Source organism: Lissotriton vulgaris, chromosome 6 (assembly GCF_964263255.1).
Source record: "Lissotriton vulgaris chromosome 6, aLisVul1.2, whole genome shotgun sequence".
In the NCBI taxonomy this organism is placed as follows: Eukaryota; Metazoa; Chordata; class Amphibia; order Caudata; family Salamandridae; genus Lissotriton; species Lissotriton vulgaris.
Window position 1 is genome coordinate 85,357,785 of NC_141694.1, and position 24,257 is coordinate 85,382,041.

The following is a 24,257-nucleotide window of genomic DNA, read 5'->3' on the forward strand; positions in this document are numbered from 1 at the left end:
AGTTGGAGGACTCGTGTTCGGTTCCTCCGATTGGAACTCCTCTTTATGATCTTTATTGCAAGTTCGGTGTGGGTCCTATATCTTATAACGAGGTATGGATCCGCTACACGGAGAAAGATGGTGTCCTTAGTTGGCCACTACATGGTAGTTTTGAACCTGAAATTCTCGATAATCTAGAAAGAAAGTTGTTTAAAAAGAAAGCCCGGCCGGCAATGTTTGATTCTTTCCGTTGTTGGCGAAAAGAATCCAAACAGAGAGACACTAAAAAGTTGAAGAAAGAGCAGAAAGAACAAGAGTTGACTTTAGAACAGTCTGCTAAACAGCTGCAACTCAATGAATCTGAAAAAGCGATAGAGGTAGCCAATAGAGAGCGTAATTTAGCGATAGACAAGTGCTACCCTGCCTTGCCATCGAGTAATGCTAAGACAGTGGAGGACCCTGAAAACGAACCCCTGTTGTCTTACTTGTTGAGGTCACCTCCACCGTATGTACAGGGTGCTACAGCTCCACCTCTGCCAAATGTTGTGTTACCGGTTGCTGGACAGCCTGGTATACCTGCCCCTGCTCCCCTGAATCAAGCTCCTGCATTCCCTGTGGTTAACAATGTTCCTCCGGCACCCCCTCTTCCAGGGTTGCCAGCTCCTCTGCCTATGCCTGTACCACTGATACCTGTTGTTTCGCAAATTACTTTGCCTGCTACCCCTACTGTTGCTGTTTCTTCTGTCCCAACTACCACTCTACTTCAAACTTCCTCTAGCAATATGACTCCGCTTTCTGTTCGTCGGAGAATCACTGAATCTGTCTCTAATATTCTATCTCCCTTTTAAAAACTCTGATTAGGAGTCCTGCCTCCGAATCAGTTCAGAGACGTAGTCAGCTTCCTAGTGTTGAAGAACGAGGAATATTGTTTGAATATCTTTATTCGGCAAATTATCACCATAAAAGAATACATATACATATACATTTCAAGATTACCAGTAAAAGATTATAAAATACAGTAAAAACATGGACACCTCACTCATTAATTTGCTAACAGTAAATTCGTCCTCAGTTTGTGGAAACACCGAAGTGTAATTTCAGTAAGCGGGAACGTGTCATCCATGCGCTTCCCAAAAATTTAGCCACCCCGCAGATCATACTGGCAGATGAAGAATCTGTAGAGAGGACACGTAGTGCCTGGCTATGGCACCTCAGCCCTAGTTCCCTACAGACGGGTTTCAGCCAGAATTTCCGCGCCCCTTTGTAGGCTGGGCAGGCAAAAAACAAGTGAGCCACCGATTCCTTTGGGGCCGCACAGCCAGGGCATGCACGCAAGCGGGCATCTGTATTCGTCCATTTCACCGTAAAGTCATGAACCGGGAGCGTCCCATAACGCAATTTTAGGTACAGCGCTCGATCCAACGGTTTAGTTATTAAGTCGAGAAAGGGTTCCAATTTTCGCACACACTTAATTGACAAAAATTGGTCAGTAAGTGAGCCCACATTCGTAGTCCTCATAGCGTTGCTCTGTACCCAGTCCCAGTACAGTTTTTTAATAACATCTTTGGGTGGTGGTGATTGCGACTCCCATGCCTCTCTTAGACCCAAGCTGAAAGCCAATTCTTTCAGTTTATTTAGCCATCCTATTTTTTTACATGTGTCCAGTAATAGTAGTTCGTCCAGCCCTTCTGCATACTTTGCGAGCTCCTCAGTTCTTCTTAGCCGGGACCAGAAGAGCAACGGGCGTAGCCTCACCAAGTCCTTTACTGTTTTCCTGCCCAGATCTAATCTAAGTGGGATCATTGGGGTGGAAGCGGGAAGAGTTACCACTTTCCTAAAAAAATTGTTTTCCGCTATCATCAAATCTGAAACCCCTTCAAACCCCCAAAGTTCGGAGCCATAAAGTGCTGCAGGAAGAATCTGTCCCTCATAGATGGTCATAGCTGGGGAGACCGGTTTACTAGTTGATTCACGGAGCTCCTTCAGCGTCACCCCGGATACTCTCCGATGATTTAGTAACATTTTGGAGAGATGATCCTTCCAGGTCATGCGGCTGTTAATCCGGACACCAAGATAGTCGAAAGACTCGACCAGCTCGAGGGGAGCTTTGTTGAGCACAAAATTATTTTTAAATCTTTTTGAGGGTGCAAAAGCCATCAATTTGGTTTTCGATGTATTGATTGTTAAGCCTCGGGTGGTGCAGAAGGAGCTAAACCGATTCAAGAGTTTTTGTAAGCCCACCGGGGATTTGGAAATTAATAGGGTGTCATCAGCGAAGAGAAGTGTGGGGATTCTCTCCCCCGCCAGGGATGGGGCATCCGACTCCTCCCCCTTCAGATGGTCAACCACTCCGTTTACAAATAGGGAGAAGAGGGTCGGAGCCATGACACAGCCCTGACGTACTCCTCTCCGCACTGGGATCCTGTATGTTAGTTGTCCCTGGGATCCCCATCTAACCCTCGCATAGTTCCCCTCGTGCAGCTTTACGATTAGGCTCAGAAGACCACTGGGAAAACCCATCTCTCCAAGTATTTCCCAAAGTTTTGTACGAGGGACCAGGTCGAATGCAGTTTTGAGATCTATGAAGGCCATATACAAACTGCCTTTCATGATGGTAACCGCCTTCCAATAGATGGCAAAAAAACGAAAGACCTGGTCCATCGTACCTACCTTCCTTCTGAACCCCGCTTGTAAGTGGGAGAGGATACTAGCCTCCTCTATCCAGTCGCCTACTCTTGAGATGATGACCCTGCCAACCACTTTCTGGATTATGTCTATCAAACTGATGGGTCTGTAGTTCGCAGGGTCATCTCTAGCCCCCTTCTTATACACAGTAACTACCTCGGCCCCTTTCCAGGAGTCTGGTACCTGGTGTCCCCTCGTGATCAGATTCATTATTATCGCAATTAGTTTGGCCCAGGCCTCTGGCTCCGCCATCAACAGATCTCCAGGGATCCCATCCTGCCCGGCGGCTTTCTTAGGGGTTAGGTGTCTAATCGCCAACACTACTTCTGCGGCTGAAAATAAAAGGACATTATCATCTCTGGGGTCCCCTTCACCCAGGCTATTCACCCCAGGACTAGTTGTTTCCTCCGAGTCTCCATATAGGGATGAAAAATGAGTAAACCATTGCTGGCAAGTTATATGGTCAGCCAATGGTTGCGATTTTCTCTGCCTTGTTCTATTAACCAAATCCCAAAAAAGGTTCGGGTTCCTACTGCTCACAGCCTTGGAAAGATCCTGCCAGTGCTGTTCCTCCCACTCCCGTTTGGCCAATGATAATGCTTTCAGATAATCCTTCCTGGCCGCTCTAACCAGTAAAGGATCCCCTGAAAGCAGAGCTTTTGTCAATTTTTTCCTTTTGTTCTTACAATGATCATTATACCATGGTTTACAAAGAGTAGAGGGTATAGCGGGAGCCCTATTACTTTTCCCCTTCGAGATAAAAAATTGGCCAACTTGATCTATTGTGTCTTTATAGGCAGAGTCAAGGGAGGGGTGTTGGGGATTGGCGATCCGATTTTCACCCACCCAGACTTCTAAGTTAGAAGACAACCCCTCAACCAACGCTTTGATGATTCCTATATCGCCCTCATTAAGGTTAGCCTTATCCCATTTCAGTCTACGGTTATTGTTAAATGGGATAACTTCTTTAGTTGTTTTTAAGGTGACAATCGCTCGCCTGTCATTCAGAACACCCCAATTGAACTTGCAACACAGGGGATTATGGTCACTATCCTGGCTTGGGACGACCTCCATATCAATAAGGTCCGGCCAGAATCCAACATCCATTAGGATGTAATCGATTCGGGACGGACCTGAGAGTCTATTAAAGGTCAGTGCCCCTGACTGATCAGATATAGTCCTGCCATTAAGTGCTCTTAATTTGTGGTCCCTTGTCAGTGCATTAATTTGTATGGCCCTAGGTGACCACTTCCTAATAGGGGGCAGGGAAAGAGTTGGGATGGACCATTTTGAATCCTCCTCTTCAATTCCTAAGGGGTCATTTCCGAGAAGGGGTTCAAATGTACAATTAAAATCACCCCCCACAAGGATTTTAGCTGAGCTGGAGCAATTGGCTAAGGCCGAGTCCAGGGCTGTTAAGGTCAAAGAGGGGGAGTCACCCTGTGTCCCTCTCGCATAAACATTAAAAAGGTCAAGCTTGACGACATCCTCCTGTCCTCTTGCCGAAAGGTGGAGTATATCATTACACTCCACATTATGGCTTGTGACCACCCAGTTCAGATCTATTTTTATCCAAACTATGAGACCTCCCGATGGTCTGCCCTTTCCCTTGCTTACAGCGGGCACAGAATGGGTAGTATACCCCGATTTATGTAGAGGAACTAGACTCCATGTTTCCTGAAACAGGCAGACATCAAACTGCTCAATGAGTGTGTGCCACTCCGGGATTTCTAGCTTCCTCTTTAGCCCAGCAATATTCCAAGAAAGGAGGTTTATTACCCGCCGTCCTCTGGGCATAGAAGTGTAACCCCCTTCGGGCATACTCTCGTTAACCACCCTGGTCATAGGGCTCCCCCCCTCCTGGGCCAACGAAATGGGGGTTGCAAAGCAACCAACCATACTCATCAATGGCCCGGCTAGCCTAGAATCCTCAGTAATATCATTGGTGGTCGCCATATGGGCTGTGGATAGACTAACTTCTTCAGTATCTATGCTACCACAAGGTGGACAAGGGTCCTCATCCCCAGGAGGTTCCTTATCATTGTCATTCCCCCCCCCCACATGCCCCCAACTTCAATCGCAGTCTTCCAGCCCTGACAACTGGGAAAACCGATTGTAAGTATCCAACGGGGTAAAGGGTCTCAGGTGGTTCATACTAGAGCCCTGGTTCAACATATGTCTATGGGGCACCATGGACCAGGCGGAGTGTAGATCAGGCACCCTGGTGAACTGATGCCCATACTGGGGATGATTATTAATATAGGGTAGTGTGAAGGGCGGCCTATAAGGCTGTGGTCTGTTTGAATATTTAGATTTAGTGGCTTCTGACCTGGGGTAGAAGTATGTTAACGCCCGTGGGATAATACAGGTTTCCCCATTCCCAGGTGGCCAATTTAGGATATAGTCAACTGCCCGAGGGTCTCTAAAATTGACCACCACTAGGTCCCCCTCTATATCTTTAGTTCTACTCCCCAGCCAGTTGATCCGTCTAACATGAACTATGTCCCCGTCTATGTTAGGTGCTATCGGCCTGTGCAACCGCAACCAGTGGATAATTTTGTTCTTGAGATCGGCATATCCCTCCTTCTTATTTTCTGTTAACTGCGGGACCCCCGTTAAAATCACCACGTAGGGCACAGCTTCTGGAGGAATCTCTACTTGTGGGACCCTTTTGTGAGGTATTCTGCTATTTCCACCATCCCCGTGTGCGTTCTGGTTATTGCTCGTCGAGGCCTTTAAAGATGATTTGGTGGGGCCCGCACCCAATTCAGTGGCTGGTGCTTTTAGTTGTTTAGGCGGCGGTGTGTTGTGAGTTGGGGGCACAGCTCCACCCGGAGGCTGGCAAGTTTGCTTAGTCAGAGCAGGGGCAGAAGAAATTTTAGATTTCCTTTGTGGTGTGGTAGGAGGGGGCCCTGTCAAGGGTGTAGGATGCACCGCCACACTTCCTTTATTTTTGGTAAGGGTAGACATACTAGTTATGGCGGCTTCCAATATGGTTAATCTAATTTCCACTTTTTTAATAGACTCATTGATAGGTAGGAGGAGAGATCTCAACAAAAATTCCAAGTTCCCTGTCCCTGTGAGGGGAAGTGGTGGTGTAGTAATGGTTGGGGTGGCTCTGTCGTTGTTATCAGGAGCCTCATCTTGTGTGGTTGCTAAAGATGGACAATGAACCGGTGGAACAGCTACCTGTGGTGTATGATCCTGCTCTACTACTGGAGGAGTCTCAGTTGTAATCAGAGTTTTTGTCCCTTTACCGAAATCAGTGTGCGATGTTTTGGCTTTACCTGGTACCACCCTTTGTTTCTTCCTTTTTTTACTAGGGGGCGGGCGGTGGGTCTGGGCTACAGGAAAAAACTTAACTTTCTGCTTCCTAGATTTAGATGTGTCAGCCACACGACTACAACTAGGAGTGGGTGAAACAATTATAATATTATCCGAGGGCAAACAAGGAGTGGCTACAAAGTCACGAAACAATAGGGGGACTCCATCTTGACTTACGTTATCCTCACTTAGGACATTCGAATCACCCTCCCGGTTCAATTCAAGTAGACTATCAGTGAGGGGTCTATGTTTCATATTCTCAACAGAGCGACGCCGCTCTGCCCTGCGCTCTGCTAGGATAGAATCCTTTTCTCCCTCACTCCTCTTAGGAAAGTAATTCTCCAGAGAACCGTTACGTAATCTGGATTTTTTACCCGGGGTTTCTTCTTCTGTTGCCATATCCATATTGTAATGAACAATGTCCTCCGGGCTACACAAGAAAGAGGTCAGGCCCAGCCCGGCCTCCTCCGGCCCCGGACGGCCACAGACGGTCCCGCCCTTGTCCCGGGCTTCTCCCGGCGCCCTCCCGCGCGCTCCCGCGCAGCGGGAAAGCCTACTCCTTTTAAGATGTGCAAAGGTGATCTAGGGGGCGTGGCCGGCAGGGAGAGGAGCCCAGCTGACACGGGCGCGCGGGGACTCCTGGAACTTAGAGTCCACCCGCTCTACCCTCGCAGCCCTGCCTGTGTCCCAACAAGCCCCAGGCAAATTCCCCACAGCTGCTAAGACCGCGAAGCGGGACCCGCGCAGCGGGTCCGGCGAGCAGCAGCGGCTTAGCAGGCAGGATTCAGCAAACAGAGGTCCGTGGCGTGGCGAGAGTCCAGGTCAGTTTCCCGCTGGTGTGGGGGCTGGAGATGATTAAGTGCTGCTGTGTTGGGGGCGCGGCCGGCAGGGAGAGGAGCCCAGCTGACACGGGCGCGCGGGGACTCCTGGAACTTAGAGTCCACCCGCTCTACCCTCGCAGCCCTGCCGGTGTCCCAACAAGCCCCAGGCAAATTCCCCACAGCTGCTAAGACCGCGAAGCGGGACCCGCGCAGCGGGTCCGGCGAGCAGCAGCGGCTTAGCAGGCAGGATTCAGCAAACAGAGGTCCGTGGCGTGGCGAGAGTCCAGGTCAGTTTCCCGCTGGTGTGGGGGCTGGAGATGATTAAGTGCTGCTGTGTTGGGGGCGCGGCCGGCAGGGAGAGGAGCCCAGCTGACACGGGCGCGCGGGGACTCCTGGAACTTAGAGTCCACCCGCTCTACCCTCGCAGCCCTGCCGGTGTCCCAACAAGCCCCAGGCAAATTCCCCACAGCTGCTAAGACCGCGAAGCGGGACCCGCGCAGCGGGTCCGGCGAGCAGCAGCGGCTTAGCAGGCAGGATTCAGCAAACAGAGGTCCGTGGCGTGGCGAGAGTCCAGGTCAGTTTCCCGCTGGTGTGGGGGCTGGAGATGATTAAGTGCTGCTGTGTTGGGGGCGCGGCCGGCAGGGAGAGGAGCCCAGCTGACACGGGCGCGCGGGGACTCCTGGAACTTAGAGTCCACCCGCTCTACCCTCGCAGCCCTGCCGGTGTCCCAACAAGCCCCAGGCAAATTCCCCACAGCTGCTAAGACCGCGAAGCGGGACCCGCGCAGCGGGTCCGGCGAGCAGCAGCGGCTTAGCAGGCAGGATTCAGCAAACAGAGGTCCGTGGCGTGGCGAGAGTCCAGGTCAGTTTCCCGCTGGTGTGGGGGCTGGAGATGATTAAGTGCTGCTGTGTTGGGGGCGCGGCCGGCAGGGAGAGGAGCCCAGCTGACACGGGCGCGCGGGGACTCCTGGAACTTAGAGTCCACCCGCTCTACCCTCGCAGCCCTGCCGGTGTCCCAACAAGCCCCAGGCAAATTCCCCACAGCTGCTAAGACCGCGAAGCGGGACCCGCACAGCGGGTCCGGCGAGCAGCAGCGGCTTAGCAGGCAGGATTCAGCAAACAGAGGTCCGTGGCGTGGCGAGAGTCCAGGTCAGTTTCCCCGAGGAATATTAGATTCCACTGCTCTTAGGTGGATTTCGAAAGTTGGAAGGTATAATGTACGAGATGTATTAGATACATTTATGCAATGGAATGAACCGACACAGCGCTATGTGTTTGATGTTGTGTGTTCCCTTTTACGTGAGGAGTGGGAGGAGAATGATTCTGAACAAATTCCAGACGAATTAATTCATGTTCAACAAAAATTTGCTGCAGGTATGATAGTTGGTCAGGAGATAAAAGAAGCAATGGAATTGATTCTAGGTTTCAGGGTTGATCCTTCCCTCCGTTCACCAAGAGATTTAGAGAAGGGTAGCGCAAATAAAGGTCGTCAATATCCTATGAGGGAAGTTCCGCCAATATGGCGCGAAGCTATACAAGCTGATGCGGCCCATGGTATTGCAGCCGCTCCGGCCCAATTCCAGAGAGTGTGGATACACATTCCGTGGAAGCGAGCTGAAGTGTTAGCAGTAAAACAGGCCTTGCCAGATCCGCATAAAAATCCCGCTGGATATTACAAAGAGTTGGCTCAGACGGTTGAAGCTTGCGTAATGAATCTAGCGGACATTGATATGCTATTTGGCAATGTAGTACCGCAACCAATTTGGGCTAAAATTCGTAGAGAAAATCACCCAGTTGCCCTAGGTGGTGATTGGGCAGCTATAATAGCGGCAGATGGTCAACAAATTGGGGGTTCTAAACCCGAACCTTTAATTGCTAATTTGCCCGGAAGAATAATCGATTTAATGAAAACCCTGATGCCAGCATTGCGTGTTAACTGGGACAAATTGTCCGCATGCAGGCAGAAGAAAGACGAAAGCGTCTCCGACTTTTTCACTAGATTCGAAGAAACTTTCGTGGATCACAGTGGTCGGGATATGAGCACGGAAGAAGGCCAGAGATTATTTGTTGATAAATTTGTGCACAATCTGTTACCAGAGCTCAGTAATAAATTAAAGAATTCTGAAAGTGCGTGGGCTGTCTCTACGACTGCACAGATACTTGCAACTGCTCAGTACTATGAAAATAGGGATAAAGAAGAGAAAGAAAAATCAGATAAGAAAACAAAAGATTTAAAAACTAAAGTCCTTTTGCAACAGGCATATCCGCCTCGCACGAATCAAACAAACACACAGCAAGGGCCATACCAGAGGACCGACTATGGTTCACAGAGACCGCAGTACCAATGGAATCAGTGTGCTTATTGCAAAAAGGAAGGTCATTATAAGAATGAGTGTCTGGTACTGGCACAAAATAATGCAGCTGCAGCTCAGAGAGGTCGTGGTGGTTCTATGCAAAATTCTAGAGGTCGAGGACGAGGTGCTATGCCTCCACAAACGAATGATCGCCCTTCTAATTATTTTGATCAGCGAAATGGACAATCTACACAGCCAACTAGATCTCAACAGTATCATGTTGAGGATTATTGTGAAGTCGGTGAGGAATTTCAGCAAAATGAGTACTAGGACAGCCATGGACAAACAGAGGGAGTAGTATCAGTTCCAGTAGATCAGAGTGGGCCTTATGTCGCAGTAACCACATCAGGTGTAGTCGAACCGTTTCTGTTGGATACTGGTGCAGCAAAAAGTTCTATCATACATGCAAAACTCCCTGGCGCACCTTTGTCCGTCTTAACAAATGTTTCAGTAGGTTTTTCAGGCGCCCCTGTTCACAACCCTGTTTCTGGTCCTTTGTCTATTTCTGTTGGGCCTCGTCAATTGAAAGCACCCCTGATTTTGACGACTGAGTGTAATGAAAATCTGCTTGGTTTAGACTTGTTAAAACGCCTATACGCGACTTTGTACTCTTCTCCGTCAGGAGTACAGCTTACATTAGGTAAGAGAATCATATCCCCGATGTATTTGTCAATGGATGCGCTCCCACTGGAGCTGCGTTCTCTCCCTGATACTCTTTGGGCGACTGGTCCTAACGATGTAGGTCTTTTGGAAATTCCACCTTATGTAGTAACGTTGAAAGCAAATGTCAAACTTCCACGAATCCCACAATACAAGATCTCTAGTGAAGGCGAACGTGCGCTCTTATTGATAGTGCAAGATTTGATCAAGAAAGACGTAATAGAGGAAACTAGAGGAAATGTCTGTAACAGCCCTGTATTGCCAATTCTAAAACGTACCGATCCATCACAACCTCCAGTCTATAGATTTGTAATTGACCTTAGAGAGGTTAACAAAATTGTGATCCCACAGTTTCCTGTGGTTCCAGACATCACTGCATTGTTAACATTGATTCCTGCTACAGCCACATGGTTCTCTGTGATTGACTTGAAGAATGCCTTTTTCAGCATTCCGATAGCCGAAGAAAGCAGAGACATTTTCGGCTTCTCTCTAGGAGGCCGAAGCTTCAGGTTTAAACGTGCTCCACAAGGCTATTGTGAGAGCCCGTCCATTTACAGTCAGGCATTAAAAAGTCAGTTAGATTCTTTTGTACTTCCTCCTGGTTCTGCTTTAGTGCAATATGTCGATGATTTTCTAGTGGCTGCCGATGACAAGGAAACTTGCAAAGCAGCTACAATTTCCCTATTGCATCATCTGTCTGATTTAAATCACAAGGTGTCACCTTCCAAAATGCAATATTGTTGTCAAGAAGTGACCTACCTAGGTCATCTCTTGTCAAAGGAGGGAAGAAGGTTGACCCCAGAGAGAATAAAAGCAATTACGCAGATGAATGTTCCTAGCACACAGAGAGAAGTGTGTGCGTTTTTAGGTATTACCTCATACTGTAGGCAATGGATCCCAAATTTTTCACTTTTGGCAAAACCGTTGGTGGCTTTGACTGGGAAAGGTATTCCGAGTCCGGTGCCCTGGTCTGACGAATGTCAGCAGAGTTTTTCTGAGTTACGAAATGCACTATGTTCAGCGCCTGTGTTGGGTACACCTGACTACAGTAAGCCATTTACACTCTATGTTCACGAAAGAGAAGGTTGCGCGTTGAGTGTTCTGACGCAACGATTTGGTGATAAACAACGCCCTTGTGCGTATTTTTCATCAACATTAGATCCGGTAGCCAGAGCGTTGCCAAGTTGCTTGAGAGCTACAGCAGCAGCTGCAGCGTCCATCCGACAATCTGCTGGTTTGGTCATGAACAACATGCTAGTGGTCATGGTTCCACATGCCGTGGACACACTCATGAACCGAACAAAGACACAGCACCTCACCAGTGCTAGGTTATCGGGCTATGAGCTGACACTGCTAGCAAGTCATATTCAGATTAAAATATGCAATGTATTGAATCCAGCAACATTGTTGCCGACTAGTCAGGAGTCGAGTGATTCTGAACCACATGACTGTTGTTTCAGAACTGAGGAGGAGACAAAAGTACGGATTGATCTTAAAGACACTCCGTTATCAGACCCAGATGGCACGTTGTATGTTGACGGGTCTTGTTTTAAATTGGAGAATGGTGATGTAACAGCTGCTTATGCAGTAACGACTTTGAGTACGATTGTGGAGACTGCAAGAGTGAGTCAGAATTCTGCCCAAGCTGCAGAATTAATTGCATTGACTAGAGCGTGTGTTTTAGCTAAGGGAAAGAGAGTGAATGTGTTCACAGATAGTCAGTACGCGTTCGGCGTAGCCCATAGTTTTGGCCGATTGTGGAAGGAAAGAGGTTTTATTACGTCCCATGGGACTAAGATCCAGCATGGTCAGCTAGTCAATGACTTGTTGGAATCTCTAACCTTACCAATGGAAGTTGCGATTGTGAAGTGCAGTGCTCATCGAGCAATCACGGATGATGTTGGTCGAGGAAATGCCTTTGCTGATGAGACAGCTAAACAGACAGCTAGGAATACGATGAGTGGGATGTATGTTGCAACGTCTGCAAGATGGGTTACTGATTCGGGAATGTGTGAGGACACAGTGGAAAGTGTGAGAACGATTCAGGAAGAAGCGACTGAAGAGGAAAAGCTTACATGGAAAGAGAAAACGGGTAAATTGGACTCGAGTGGATGTTGGATTGATTTGTCAGAACAGCAGCGTTGGATGTTGCCCGATGCTTATGTGCTTGCGGTGGTAACGATGGCGCATGGAGCAGCGCACATCAGTTCTAAAGGGATTTGTAAGATGTTGGCTCCAGTCTGGAAGAATGATGGAATTAGTAAGTGTGCAGAAAGAGTGGTGAGAAACTGCATGATATGCCTGATGCATAATCCTGGCAAGGGAACCCCCACACCTGCTGGTCACTTCGCTCCTCCTTCTTGCCCCTTCGAAGTGATTCAGTTAGATTTCATTCACATGGATCGATGTAACAACCTTAAATACGTCCTAGCGGTAGTCTGTGCTTTTTCAAGGTGGATCGAAGCATATCCACTAAAAGACAATACTGCCTTGTCCACTGCCAAAATCCTCCTAAAAGAATACTTCCCCAGGTACGGTATGCCACGGATTGTATGGTCGGATAATGGAAGTGAATTCGTAGGGAAAGTTATGCAGAGTGTGTGTGCAGGCTTGGGTATCAAGCAAAAGTTCCACAGTGCGAATCACCCCCAGTCAGCAGGTTTAGTTGAAGGGTACAATGGTACCCTCAAGCTGAAACTAGCCAAGATACAAGCTTCCACGGGCTTGCCCTGGCCAGACGCATTACCTTTGGCCCTGTTATCCACAAGAGCGACTGTGCATTCCCGAGTAGGGCTTAGTCCCTATGAGATTGTGTTCGGTCGCACTGCTAATATTTGGGGGGTACCAAGACCTAGGGAGTTTAAACAGCTGGAATACCCAATGCTAATTGATTACCTTTTTGACTTGACTGCTAAATTGAGTCTCATTCACCAACAGGTTTTCGATGCATTGCCAAAGCCTCCGGAAAGTCCAGGTCATCAGCTGAAACCCGGAGACTACATTGTTATCAGGAATTTTGGACGGACCAGGAATCTCCAACCCAAGTTCGTCTGCCCGTTTCAAGTGCTGTTGGCAACAAGGACTGCTGTACGTGTGGCTGGAAGAAAAAACTGGGTCCACGCGACACATACTAAGCGTGTACCCCTTCCACTCCCTTATGATAATTGGGTTAGACAAGGAATCGGTGCCTCTGACACAGAACTGGTTCCGAAATATGTTCCTTTCAGTGATGCAGAACTGATAACTGATTTACCGAACTCTGACTCTCTTTCTGAAGCTGCTCCTTTGATCACTGACCAGAACACTGCATCAAACGAACATTTGCACTCTGCGAACTCGAACATTGTTACTCCTGCTGAAAACAGATTATTTCCGGATCAAACTACGCCAGGAAAACTGAGATACAACCTACGTTCTCAATTTAAGGACAAATAAAGCAGGAAACTGCCTATTTTTTATTATTTTGCTCTGATACATTGCCTCCAGCCAGGAAGTTTGCTGAATATTTTGTATTTCCCTGTGTATTTCTATTGTTCTTATTACCCTGCCGTCTGGGTCACCGTAGGGTCGTGGCTTTGTGCCTAGTTGAATCTGCAGGGGCCAGACACAAGGTCGGTCTTTCTGTTAGTTCTGGGAACTCCGAGGGCTGGTAGAGGCATTTTCAACTACGTACATATCATCAGTGGTCGCGAGCGGTTGTAGAAGATGGAGCTTCCTGGGCTGCACCGAGAGAATGTAATTCATGTTCGCAGAAATAGATTATACAAAATTCTTCATAACAAATGTTTTCTGATGCAATGTGCAATTACGTTTTTGATTGTTTTAATAATGTTGGTGGGTGGAATCGTCTTTGGTATCCATTTAATTTTTGCACCGATAACAACTACAGTACCTCCCCTAGATCTTGTTTCTTCTACTGTTGCTTCTTTTCATTCCTTTCATCCGTTCCCCGAACACAAGCAAGCTCGATGCTCAGAATTCATAAATAACACTTTTGTACAGCTCTTGCATCAACACCAATTGGTAGTTAACACAACAGACTGCTGGGTGTGTGGTTTCATACCACACACTATGGATAAAGGCATTCCCTATCTGGTCTTGCCTTTTAGCTATAATGGATCATTTCAGGCATTTCAGACTATATTTGTTTATGCCCTCGAGACCTATCCCCCGCGTCCACCACATTCCGCTAAGTATAACTCCGCTAATAAAGCTTTAATCAAGGGAATCATTGACATGATTAAAGACGTCAATAACACCCCATCATATCCTAAGGATGAGCTACGAGTATATCTGAGTTGGAATTCTACGGAGTATCGCATTAGTTTGGGTGAAAGCAAGCGTAAGAGCTCCACTCCAGTTTGGGTCGTACCTCACCGAGGTCAAGTATGTTTGCAAGGTAATGGGAGAAATCCAAGAGCTCGGCTAGGGAAGAGTGACTGTGTTGAGACTTACGTGTATCCGTCAAACTCTTCCCCTGCCTTCCTAACTGCTAAGGGTACCTACTTCATTTGTCGAGATAGGGCATATACATGGTTGCCTGCTGACTTTTCAGGTTCATGCTATATTGCTTGACTGTTGCCTCCAACATACACTGCTTCCCCAGATTATCACAAGACCAGAGTAGCAAGAGGTGTTTTCAGCAAAGAAGATACCGCTGGTCAGGAAGCCGGAGACTTTTTCAAAGGTTTCCTTCCGTTCTGGGGGCCTATGGCCAATAGTAGAAATCTACGTCAGCTAACACGGGTAGTTGAATCTACTATTACAGAAACTGCTGGTGCCCTTAGTAATTTAACAGCTGAGCTCCAGGCGGATCGTCTCATGAGGTTACAGAATCATATGGTTCTTGACGTAATACTTGCAGATCGAGGTGGGGTATGCAGAATGATTCAATCGAGCTGCTGTGTTTTTATCCCCAATAATGCTCCGACCGTATACGAAGCAATCTCTAAGCTACACAAGATTTCCGACTCTATTCACGTAGACAAGGGAAATTGGTCCTTAATGGAATGGCTTGGGACTCTACTATCAGCGTGGGGATGGAAGGTTCTGATGGTCGTTGGTATTATCTTAGTATTCCTATTCTCGTGCTGCCTTATTATCCAATGTGGTCCCGCTTTGTGTAGCCTCTGTGCTTCAACCTGTTTTAGAAAAACGTCTGTATTTGGAGACAAGGTGCGAGAAAGGATAATGCTGCAACAACATATCACTGACCTAATGAACATTGAGATAGACTCTGACATAGACTGAATAATTGCCTATGTAAGGGCAAAAGGAGGGTCTGAGGTTCCGTGACGATTTGAACCCGTGTTTTCAACATTGTCGTAAACCCATAATTTTGGTACCGGTGAACCGCAAATGATCCATTTAGTATATCCTGGTGTTTTCACCATGCTACGAGCAAGAGCACTCCTGTTATAACCACATTTCCGATACACCAATGGCATCCATTTTAGATCATGGCATCCATCTTGTATTCTTGCCCTCACATAGTCAATGGACACGCAGTGACCTCTGATCACCTCATTTCACTTAAGGACACGTAGGCTTCAGCTGGCGATTCACCTTGCTAGTGACACGTGCACCTTAGGACAGAAACGCTGTGGCCGCATGACTCGGCAAAAGCTGCCTCCTCTGCCCGAGGCCAGTCCTGCTATACTGGTTCTCGTGTTCGTTGGCCTGATCATGATTAGGCGGCCGAAGCTGGTAGCCTTGCCCATTTACGACCCACAAACATCTCTTATCCTGTTTTTCTATCTTCTGCACCTAGCTCTGCTCCTTTCCTTCTGGGCCTTTATTAGGGGGAGGTAACGAAATTTACGATGAGGCGGTCCGGCTCTTGAATGAAAAGATGACATGGGATTATGATCGAACAGTGGGAACCTCTCATTCGTAATGTTTCGACATCCGATATTGTTGACGATTCCTGTGTAACGCCAAATATCTATTGTTTAGGACATAAAGTTTAAGAAACACACTAGTATGTGGAGAATGTTGCCCCCAGCTAAATAATTTGTATTTAAGGAGCAACCAACTTAGTGCAAATTGAACAGGCTCCTAGAATCTGCCCGTGTGTAGTTTCTGTGACTTCTGTGTCCCTGCAGTAATAAACCTTTGGTCTTTGACGCCACCATCGAGAAGCCCGTGTTTCTGTTCATTTGTGCACCGAGACAGGTAGAACTCAGGGGTCTTCGGGTGTTGTCCCTGACACCTCTGGACCTTAATAAAAGTCCAGAACTCCACAGGCACAGACACCATCAGTTGTCAGTGCACGCTTTCACCTGGAGCAAACACCACCAGCTGTCAGTGCACGCTTTCACTGGGCACAAACACCACCAGCCGTCAGTGCACGCTTCCACCAGGCACAGACCACCAGACGTCAGTGCATGCTTTCACCAGGCACACACACACACCACCAGCCGTCAGTGCACGCTTTCACCAGACACACACACACCACCAGCCGTCAGTGCACGCTTTCACCAGGCACACACCACCAGCCGTCAGTGCACGCTTTCACCAGGCACACACCACCAGCCGTCAGTGCACGCTTCCACCATGCACACACTCCACCAGCCGGCAGTGCACACTTTCACCAGGCACACACGCCTCCGGCCATCAGTGCACAATTTCTATAGGCACACACACCACCAGCCATCAGTGCACACATCAATTGTGAACGCATCCACAATTAACTATTGTAGCAATCGCAGTATGGTGCATGTAGGAAGGGGGAGGCTCTAGTTGGCGCAGTGCAACACTAGCGACAAGCAGGGACTCTCTCTTCCTCGTCAGGGCTGAGGGTTACCTTCCAGACAACCTCTGCTTACCCTCTAGGTAGTGTGGCTTAAGCAGTCGTAGGCTAATCTTTGGGGCACATAGGGTTAAACACTTGCAATATTACACCCTCACAACCAACCCACCACACAATGAGACCAAACTGTATTCTGTAAAAATATATATCTTTATATAAACTTCAAGCAGGCTGGTGAATACAGTTATCAAACTTTCAAATAGCGGTTCCAAGTTACTTAGTTCAAGTTGCCACAGTTCTTTCTAGCAATAAGCGTTCTTTAGGGCCTTCTGGCCGGTTCAACAAAGTTCTTGTGGAGCGGGGCGGCTTCCAGGGGAGCTGTCCCACGTCGCGTTGCCTTCCCGGGGTCGCTGTTCGTTGCGGCTCTCAGCTGAGCAGGTCACGGGTCATCCGGGGCAGCTGTGCTCTGTGGCGGCAGGGTCCTTTCCTCGTCGTCCGCTCTGACCCTGGAGGCGGCGGCTGTGTGGTGGCGGCAAGTGGCAGTACGGTCCTCATGTGCAGGACGTACCCAGCCAAGTGCCGGTGGTAGCTGTGCGCTAACAGCTGAGCTGTCGGGCAGGATACCGACCAGGAGGATTCTCACAGGGCGACTGTCCGTCTTTGCAAGTGGATTGGCTGCTCGTGGCGCAGTCAACTCGGGAGCTCTGACCGGACAGGTCCTCCTTCACTTTGCTCTCGGGCTCCCGGTGCAGTTGCGGTCACGGTGTTCGGGCCAGCGGCGGCTGGACCTCACGTTGCTCTCGCTGTTGCTTTGGGCCCCGGTCACGGTGGTCAGGTGGATGTCGTTGCCTTGGAGGAGATTCCTCCGTCGGTACTGCAGCGATAAGCAGCACCCACAGTCGCTTTCTTCAGGATGTAGCGCCCACTGGTCCTGGGGCGCTGGTCAGGGGGCAAGTTCACAGCAAGCCCTTCGAGATCGTTTCAGCAGAGTTTGGCACAAAGTCTTGTAAAGCAAAAGTCTTCTCGTAGTCTTTCCTTTTTCCTCTCCTTCGGCAGCAAGGCACCAGACACAGGCAAGAGACAGCACCCTTTCTTGTCCTTCACGGTCCTTCTCGTCGGGCAGAGTTCCTTCTGTAGCCCAAACTGGATCTAACTTTCAAGGAGCAGGGCTCCTTCTTTTATACGGTATTTCTTTTGTTCTCGCAGGCCAGGGGGGCCTTTGCATAGCCACTTTCAGTCCTTGAGTACTCCGACGGGTGTAATCCGGCTTCTGCTTTCAGTGTGAGGGGCAGGCGCATCAGACGCCCCACAGGAGGTGGAGCCAGCATTGTGCGGACAGGGGTAGCCAGAGTACCTTGTTGATGGGGGCTTCACCCTTCCTGGGCCAGGTGTCGGCTAAGTCATCAGTCGCTCCCCAGGAGGGTGGAGCCAGCATTGTGGTGGCAGAGCACAGCAAGATCAGGAGTCAAGAGCCACTCCTACCTCCCACTAAGGTGTAATCTGCGCATTCACCACCTGCCATCCCCCCAGCCCTGTCACTCACAGATCCCAGACAGTCAGATACACATACCAGCAGAGGCGGGCTGAAATGGTTAGGCAAGCAAAGGCTAACTTTCTAAAAGTAGCATTTGCAAACACAGGATACTAAAATAAACTTGACTACAAGAAGTATTTTATCATCCTGAGTTCAGGCATACTAAACACGACTCGCTACCATGCTCCTTGAGCCTGTTGGGATTATAGGGTGTAATAATTCCAGCAGCTCAGTCTGGCCTAACGGAAGCAGGTAGCCTTCAATAGTGAAATACGATTTTGGTTGTAAGTCACTACTAGGACATGCCACACACATCAGGGCTTGTCCTACCTTACACCTACAACGCACCCTGCCCGCAGGCCTACCATAGGGGTGACTAATATGTAGTCAAGGGAAGGTTCGGGGGCTGGCAAGTGGGTGCACTTGCCCAGCTAGCGTGACAGTACGAGACCGCACGCGGGTTCTGCGGTCGCAGTCCCCAGACACATCTTTACGGCTGCTTCGGTGGGTGGCGCAACCAGCGCTGCAGGCCCACTAGCAGTATAGGCATCTACAAGCCCCGGCACGCCTAGTGCACTTTACTAGGGACTAACAGTAAATCCAATGAACCAATCATGGATACCAATCGCATGTACAATTTACAGTAGGGAGCACTTGCACTGCGGCACGGATCGGCCGTGGCGCAGTGCCCTGAGTATCGGAAAACCAGCAAAACATCGGAGGCACATCAGCAAAAAGTGGAAGGGAAACTCACGCCAAGGTGTCAGGTCTAACATGTGTCCCCTCCAGCTGAAATGTGGGGGGAACTACCCTTCCCCAGGGAGTTCCACATCACTAAGGCGGAAAAATCTGGACAGACCGTCAGCGTTGGCGTGATCGGTGCCAGGGCGGTGTTCCACCGTAAAGTCCATACTCTGTAGAGAAATGGACCACCTCAACAGTTTCGGGTTCTCACCCCTCATTTGCATCAACCATCTGAGGGGCCTGTGGTCCGTCTGAACTCGGAAGTGAGACCCAAACAAGTAGGGTCTTAGCTTCTTCAGTGCCCAGACCACAGCAAATGCTTCACGCTCTATTGCACTCCACCTACTTTCCCGTGGAAGTAACCTCCTACTTATGAAGGCTACGGGTTGGTCAAAGCCCTCATCAGTCATCTGTGAAAGAACAGCCCCTACACCATGCTCTGAAGTGTCTGTTTGCACTATGAATTCCTTGGAGAAATCAGGAGCCAGGAGCACGGGCGCCGTGCACATGGCAGTCTTCAGGGTGTCAAAAGCCTTCTGACAGGTGTCAGTCCAAATCACATTCCTGGGCTGCTTCTTCGAAGTCAGCTCTGTCAAGGGGGTCACAATCGTGCCATAGCCCTTGACAAACCTCCTGTAATACCCAGTGAGCCCCAGGAAGGCTCTCACCGCAGTCTGGGTCTTGGGGGGTTCCCAAGCCAGGATGGTCTCAATTTTGGGTTGCAAGGGTGCTACCTTGCCACTCCCCACTTGGTGTCCCAAGTACACCACTGAACCCTGCCCAATCTGGCACTTGCTTGCCTTGATTGTGAGGCCTGCTCTGCGCAGGGCCATCAACACTTCCCAGAGGTGTCGCAGGTGTTCTGGCCAGGTGCCACTGAACACCGCGATGTCATCCAGGTAGGCGGCACTGAACTCATCCAGCCCAGCCAACACCTGGTTGACCAATCTCTGAAAGGTGGCAGGGGCATTCTTCATCCCAAATGGCATAACCCGGAACTGGAAATGCCCATCTGGTGTCGAGAATGCCGACCTCTCCTTTGCCCCATCGGTCAAGGCGATCTGCCAGTACCCAGACGTCAAATCAAACGTACTGAGGAACCGGGCAGCCCCCAGCCGATCAATGAGCTCATCAGCTCTGGGGATGGGGTGCGCGTCAGTCTTCGTGACTGAATTGAGTCCTCTGTAGTCCACACAGAACCGTAGTTCGGGTGTGGCTCCCGGCGCAGCAGCCTTTGGGACCAAGACCACGGGGCTGGACCAAGGACTGCTGGAAGACTCAACCACCCCAAGGGCAAGCATCTTGGAGACCTCCTCCTTGATGCAGGCCCGGACCCTGTCAGTCACTCTGTAAGCCTTATGCTTCACAGGTAAGCTGTCTCCAGTGTCCACATCATGGACGCACCAATCTGTGACACTCGGAACCAGGGAGAACAGATCTGGAAACTGCCCCAGCAACTGGCGGCAGTCTTCCTGTTGTTCGGGGGTCAGGGTGGGTGAGAGGTTAACTCCATCCACTGACCCGTCTTTCTCACAGGCCACTAAGAGGTCAGGAAGAGGCTCCGACTCCTCCTCCATTCCGTCATCAGTTGCCAACAACATGCCCACTTCGGACCTTCGTAAGTGGGGCTTGAGGCGGTTGACATGTAGGACCCTCAAAGGGTTCCTGGGCGTCTTCATGTCCACCAAGTATGTCACTGGGCTCTTGCGCTCCACAACCTCAAATGGGCCTGTCCACTTATCCTGAAGGGCACAGGGCTCCACTGGGGCCAGGACATACACCTCTTGTCCAGGCTGAAGCTCGACCAGAGTGGCATTCTGGTCGTACCACCGCTTCATCTCCTCCTGGCTCGCTTCCATATTTGCCTCGGCAAGTTGTCTGAAGCGTCTGGTTTGGTTTCTGAAGGCCAGCATGTAGCTATATACATTCTGGGGAGGTTTCCTGGGAGATTGCTCCCAGCCTTCCTTTACCAAACTCAGCGGTCCTCTCACGGGGTGACCGTACAGTAGCTCAAAGGGACTGAACCCTAGGGACTTCTGTGGTACCTCGCGATATGCAAAGAGCAGGCATGGTAAGAGGACGTCCCACTTACGCCTCATTGGACCTTCTAGACCCATGATCATGCCTTTCAGGGTTCGGTTGAATCTCTCAACCAACCCATTACCTTGGGGGTGGTAAGGCGTGGTGAACTTATACGTTACGCCACACTCTTGCCAAAGGGACTTCATGTACTTGGATATGAAGTTGGTCCCCCTGTCGCTCACCACCTCTAGAGGGAATCCTACTCGGGAGAAAATTCCCATCAGTGCACGTCCCACCACGGGGGCCGTCACTGTCCTCAGAGGGATGGCTTCAGGGTACCGGGTGGCATGATCCACCAAGACCAGGATGAACCTGTTGCCCATGGCTGTCTTGGGGTCCAGAGGCCCAACGATGTCAATACCCACTCGCTGGAATGGCGTACCGACCACAGGGAAGGGTTGGAGGGGAGCCTTGTTCTTCCCTCCGGTCTTCCCACTTGCCTGGCAAGTCGGACAGGTTCTACAATGAGCGTCTGAGCTCTTGAGCATTTGGGGCCAGTAAAAGTGGGTGACAAGCCGGTCATAGGTCTTGTCCATCCCCAAATGTCCTGCTAAAGGCACATCGTGAGCCAGACCCAGTAGGAAGGCTCTGAACTTCTGGGGTACCACCAGCACACGGGCTGACCCAGGTTCAGCAGCCTTAGGCTCTGAATACAGGAGGTCGTTCTCCCAGTACACATAATGTGTTTTGGCCTGAACACCATTGGCCTGGTCTGCAGCCTGCTGCCGCATACCCACGAGAGAAGGGCATTCTTTCTGCTCCTTGCAGAATTCCTCCCTGGAGGGTCCTCCTTCTTGCTGCCAATGGGTCAGCTCAGGCAGGTCCCCCAGTTCGGCGATCTGTTCCCCTGTAGGCTCCAGGGCATCCCCCTCAAGGTCTGCTTCCTCCTGGACCGTGGGAACTTCAGGGACCGGTTTCCCGCGCCCCCTGCGCCTTCTCCATAAGGCCGGTTCCTGGGCCTCTCCTTCAGGTCCCAGGACCTCTTGATCACCCCTACTGGCTGCCATCGACCGGGTAGTCACGCACGCCCAGTCAGGCAGACCCACCATCCGCAGGTGAGTCGTTTTCTCCACCTTTTCCCAAGGGGAGTGCTCCAAGTCATTCCCTAGCAAACAGTCAACAGGCATGGTTTTTCTTACACAGACCTGCAGAGTACCAGAGACCCCCCCCACTCGAAGGGAACTTGAGCCATCGGACACTGACTCTCTGAATTATCAGTGTTGATAACCCTACAGTAGGCATGGGGTACAACCTGCTCTTGAGACACCAGGTGCTGCCTCACTGCAGTCACACTGGCTCCTGTGTCTCTAAGAGCCTCAGCTTCCTTGCCATTGATGATCACCACCTGCCCATATTTCTTAGTGTTAGAGGGCAGGTAGTTCGTAGGGATCATCTCACTGTCTCCTAGCGAGACTAGGGTCATGTGAACGGGATCTCCACCCCCCGGGACCATCACTTCTTCTCCTAAGTGAACACTAGTCACTTGACGGGGCGGAGCACCAGTGGGTGCGGGTTTTCCAAACAGGCGACACTTGGGGTCACTGGATATGTGCCCAGGCTCGCCACATTTGTAACAATTGAAGGGCCCCTTTGGAACAGGTTTACCTGTCGGGGCCCCATTCTGCTTCGGGGGTGGGGGAGGCTGAGAACCTTGCTGTTGGTTCCCCTGGGAACTACTTTGGGGGCCTTTTTGGAACCCTTTCTGTTTTCCCCCCTTGTCCCCCCCACTCTTCTGCTGGGGACCCTGCCCACTCTTGGCGGAGTCTCCCACGGGACCCTTGTGGACCCTGGTGCTGAGCCAGCGGCCCGCCTCCTCAGTAAGCTTCCTCGGGCTGGACAGCTTGCTATCAATCAGGTGTTGGCGTAACTCAGGAAAACAGTGATCAGACAAGTGCTCCCATGCAATCAAATCAAAGAGACCTTGAAAATCATTCACTTTGCTACCCTTCACCCAACCATCCAGTGCTCTGCAAAAGTAAGTCACATACTCCACATACGTATTCCCAGGCCGCTTAGTACATCCCCTAAACTTCTGTCTATACATTTCAGGGGTAAGCCCGTACCTGTTCATTAAAGCTTCTTTCATGTGGGAATAGGATCTCTGATTTTCAACGGGCAAATCTAGCAAGGTATCTCGCCCTTCGCTAAGGAACCTTCCCCACAACCCCGCTCCCCAATCCTTGTCAGGGACCCGGTGGGAGGACATGGCTACCTCGTATGCCCTAAACCACTGTCCTATGTCATCCCCCTTAAAGAACTCCTTAACTACGTCCTTCGGGATGTGCACTCTTGACTCTACCTGCACTGGCGATGTGCTGCCACCAGAGGGAGGATGATCCAAGCCTCTCTCCTTCAGACTCATCTCCCTCATTTTCACTTCGTAATCCATTTGGTGCTTTCGCTCTTCCAGCGCCATTCTTTTTGTTTCAAGCTCCAGTTGGATTTTTAATTCTGCCAGCTTCCTCTCGTGATTCCTTGTTTCTTTCCTATCTGCCAGCTCCTCTGGTGACAGGCCTTTACCAAAGCTGTGCACGCTGTCTTGCCTTTCGAGATCCACCAGATCCCCAAGTGCATTCTGCTCCTCCGTTGCAACTTGCTCCGCGAGGGCGTCTTGATCTTCCGGGGCCTTTCTGGACTCTATCCAGGCTTTCAGGGCCTTGTAGAGTTCTGGCTTGTTCTTGCAACCAACGTGCGGAACCTTGAGTTTCTTGCAAAAAAACTTCAGTTCAGCTCTGGTGTATTTATCCAGCTTCGCGGCGTCCCACTCCACCTCCAACACCTCAGAGGTCGTGGACTCCGCTCCATCCAGGCTCTTCGTGCCCGGCATGGTTCTCACACTCGGAATCTTCTTTCGGCAAAATTCAAAAGCAAAGTCTGTGGCTACGTAACTGGACTGTAATCACTGTGCAATGGTCAGAAGCTCAGGTATAGATATTGCAAATGTAGATTCGAAAATCCTCACCGCTGCGTCCAATGTAGGAAGGGGGAGGCTCTAGTTGGCGCAGTGCAACACTAGCGACAAGCAGGGACTCTCTCTTCCTCGTCAGGGCTGAGGGTTACCTTCCAGACAACCTCTGCTTACCCTCTAGGTAGTGTGGCTTAAGCAGTCGTAGGCTAATCTTTGGGGCACATAGGGTTAAACACTTGCAATATTACACCCTCACAACCAACCCACCACACAATGAGACCAAACTGTATTCTGTTAAAATATATATCTTTATATAAACTTCAAGCAGGCTGGTGAATACAGTTATCAAACTTTCAAATAGCGGTTCCAAGTTACTTAGTTCAAGTTGCCACAGTTCTTTCTAGCAATAAGCGTTC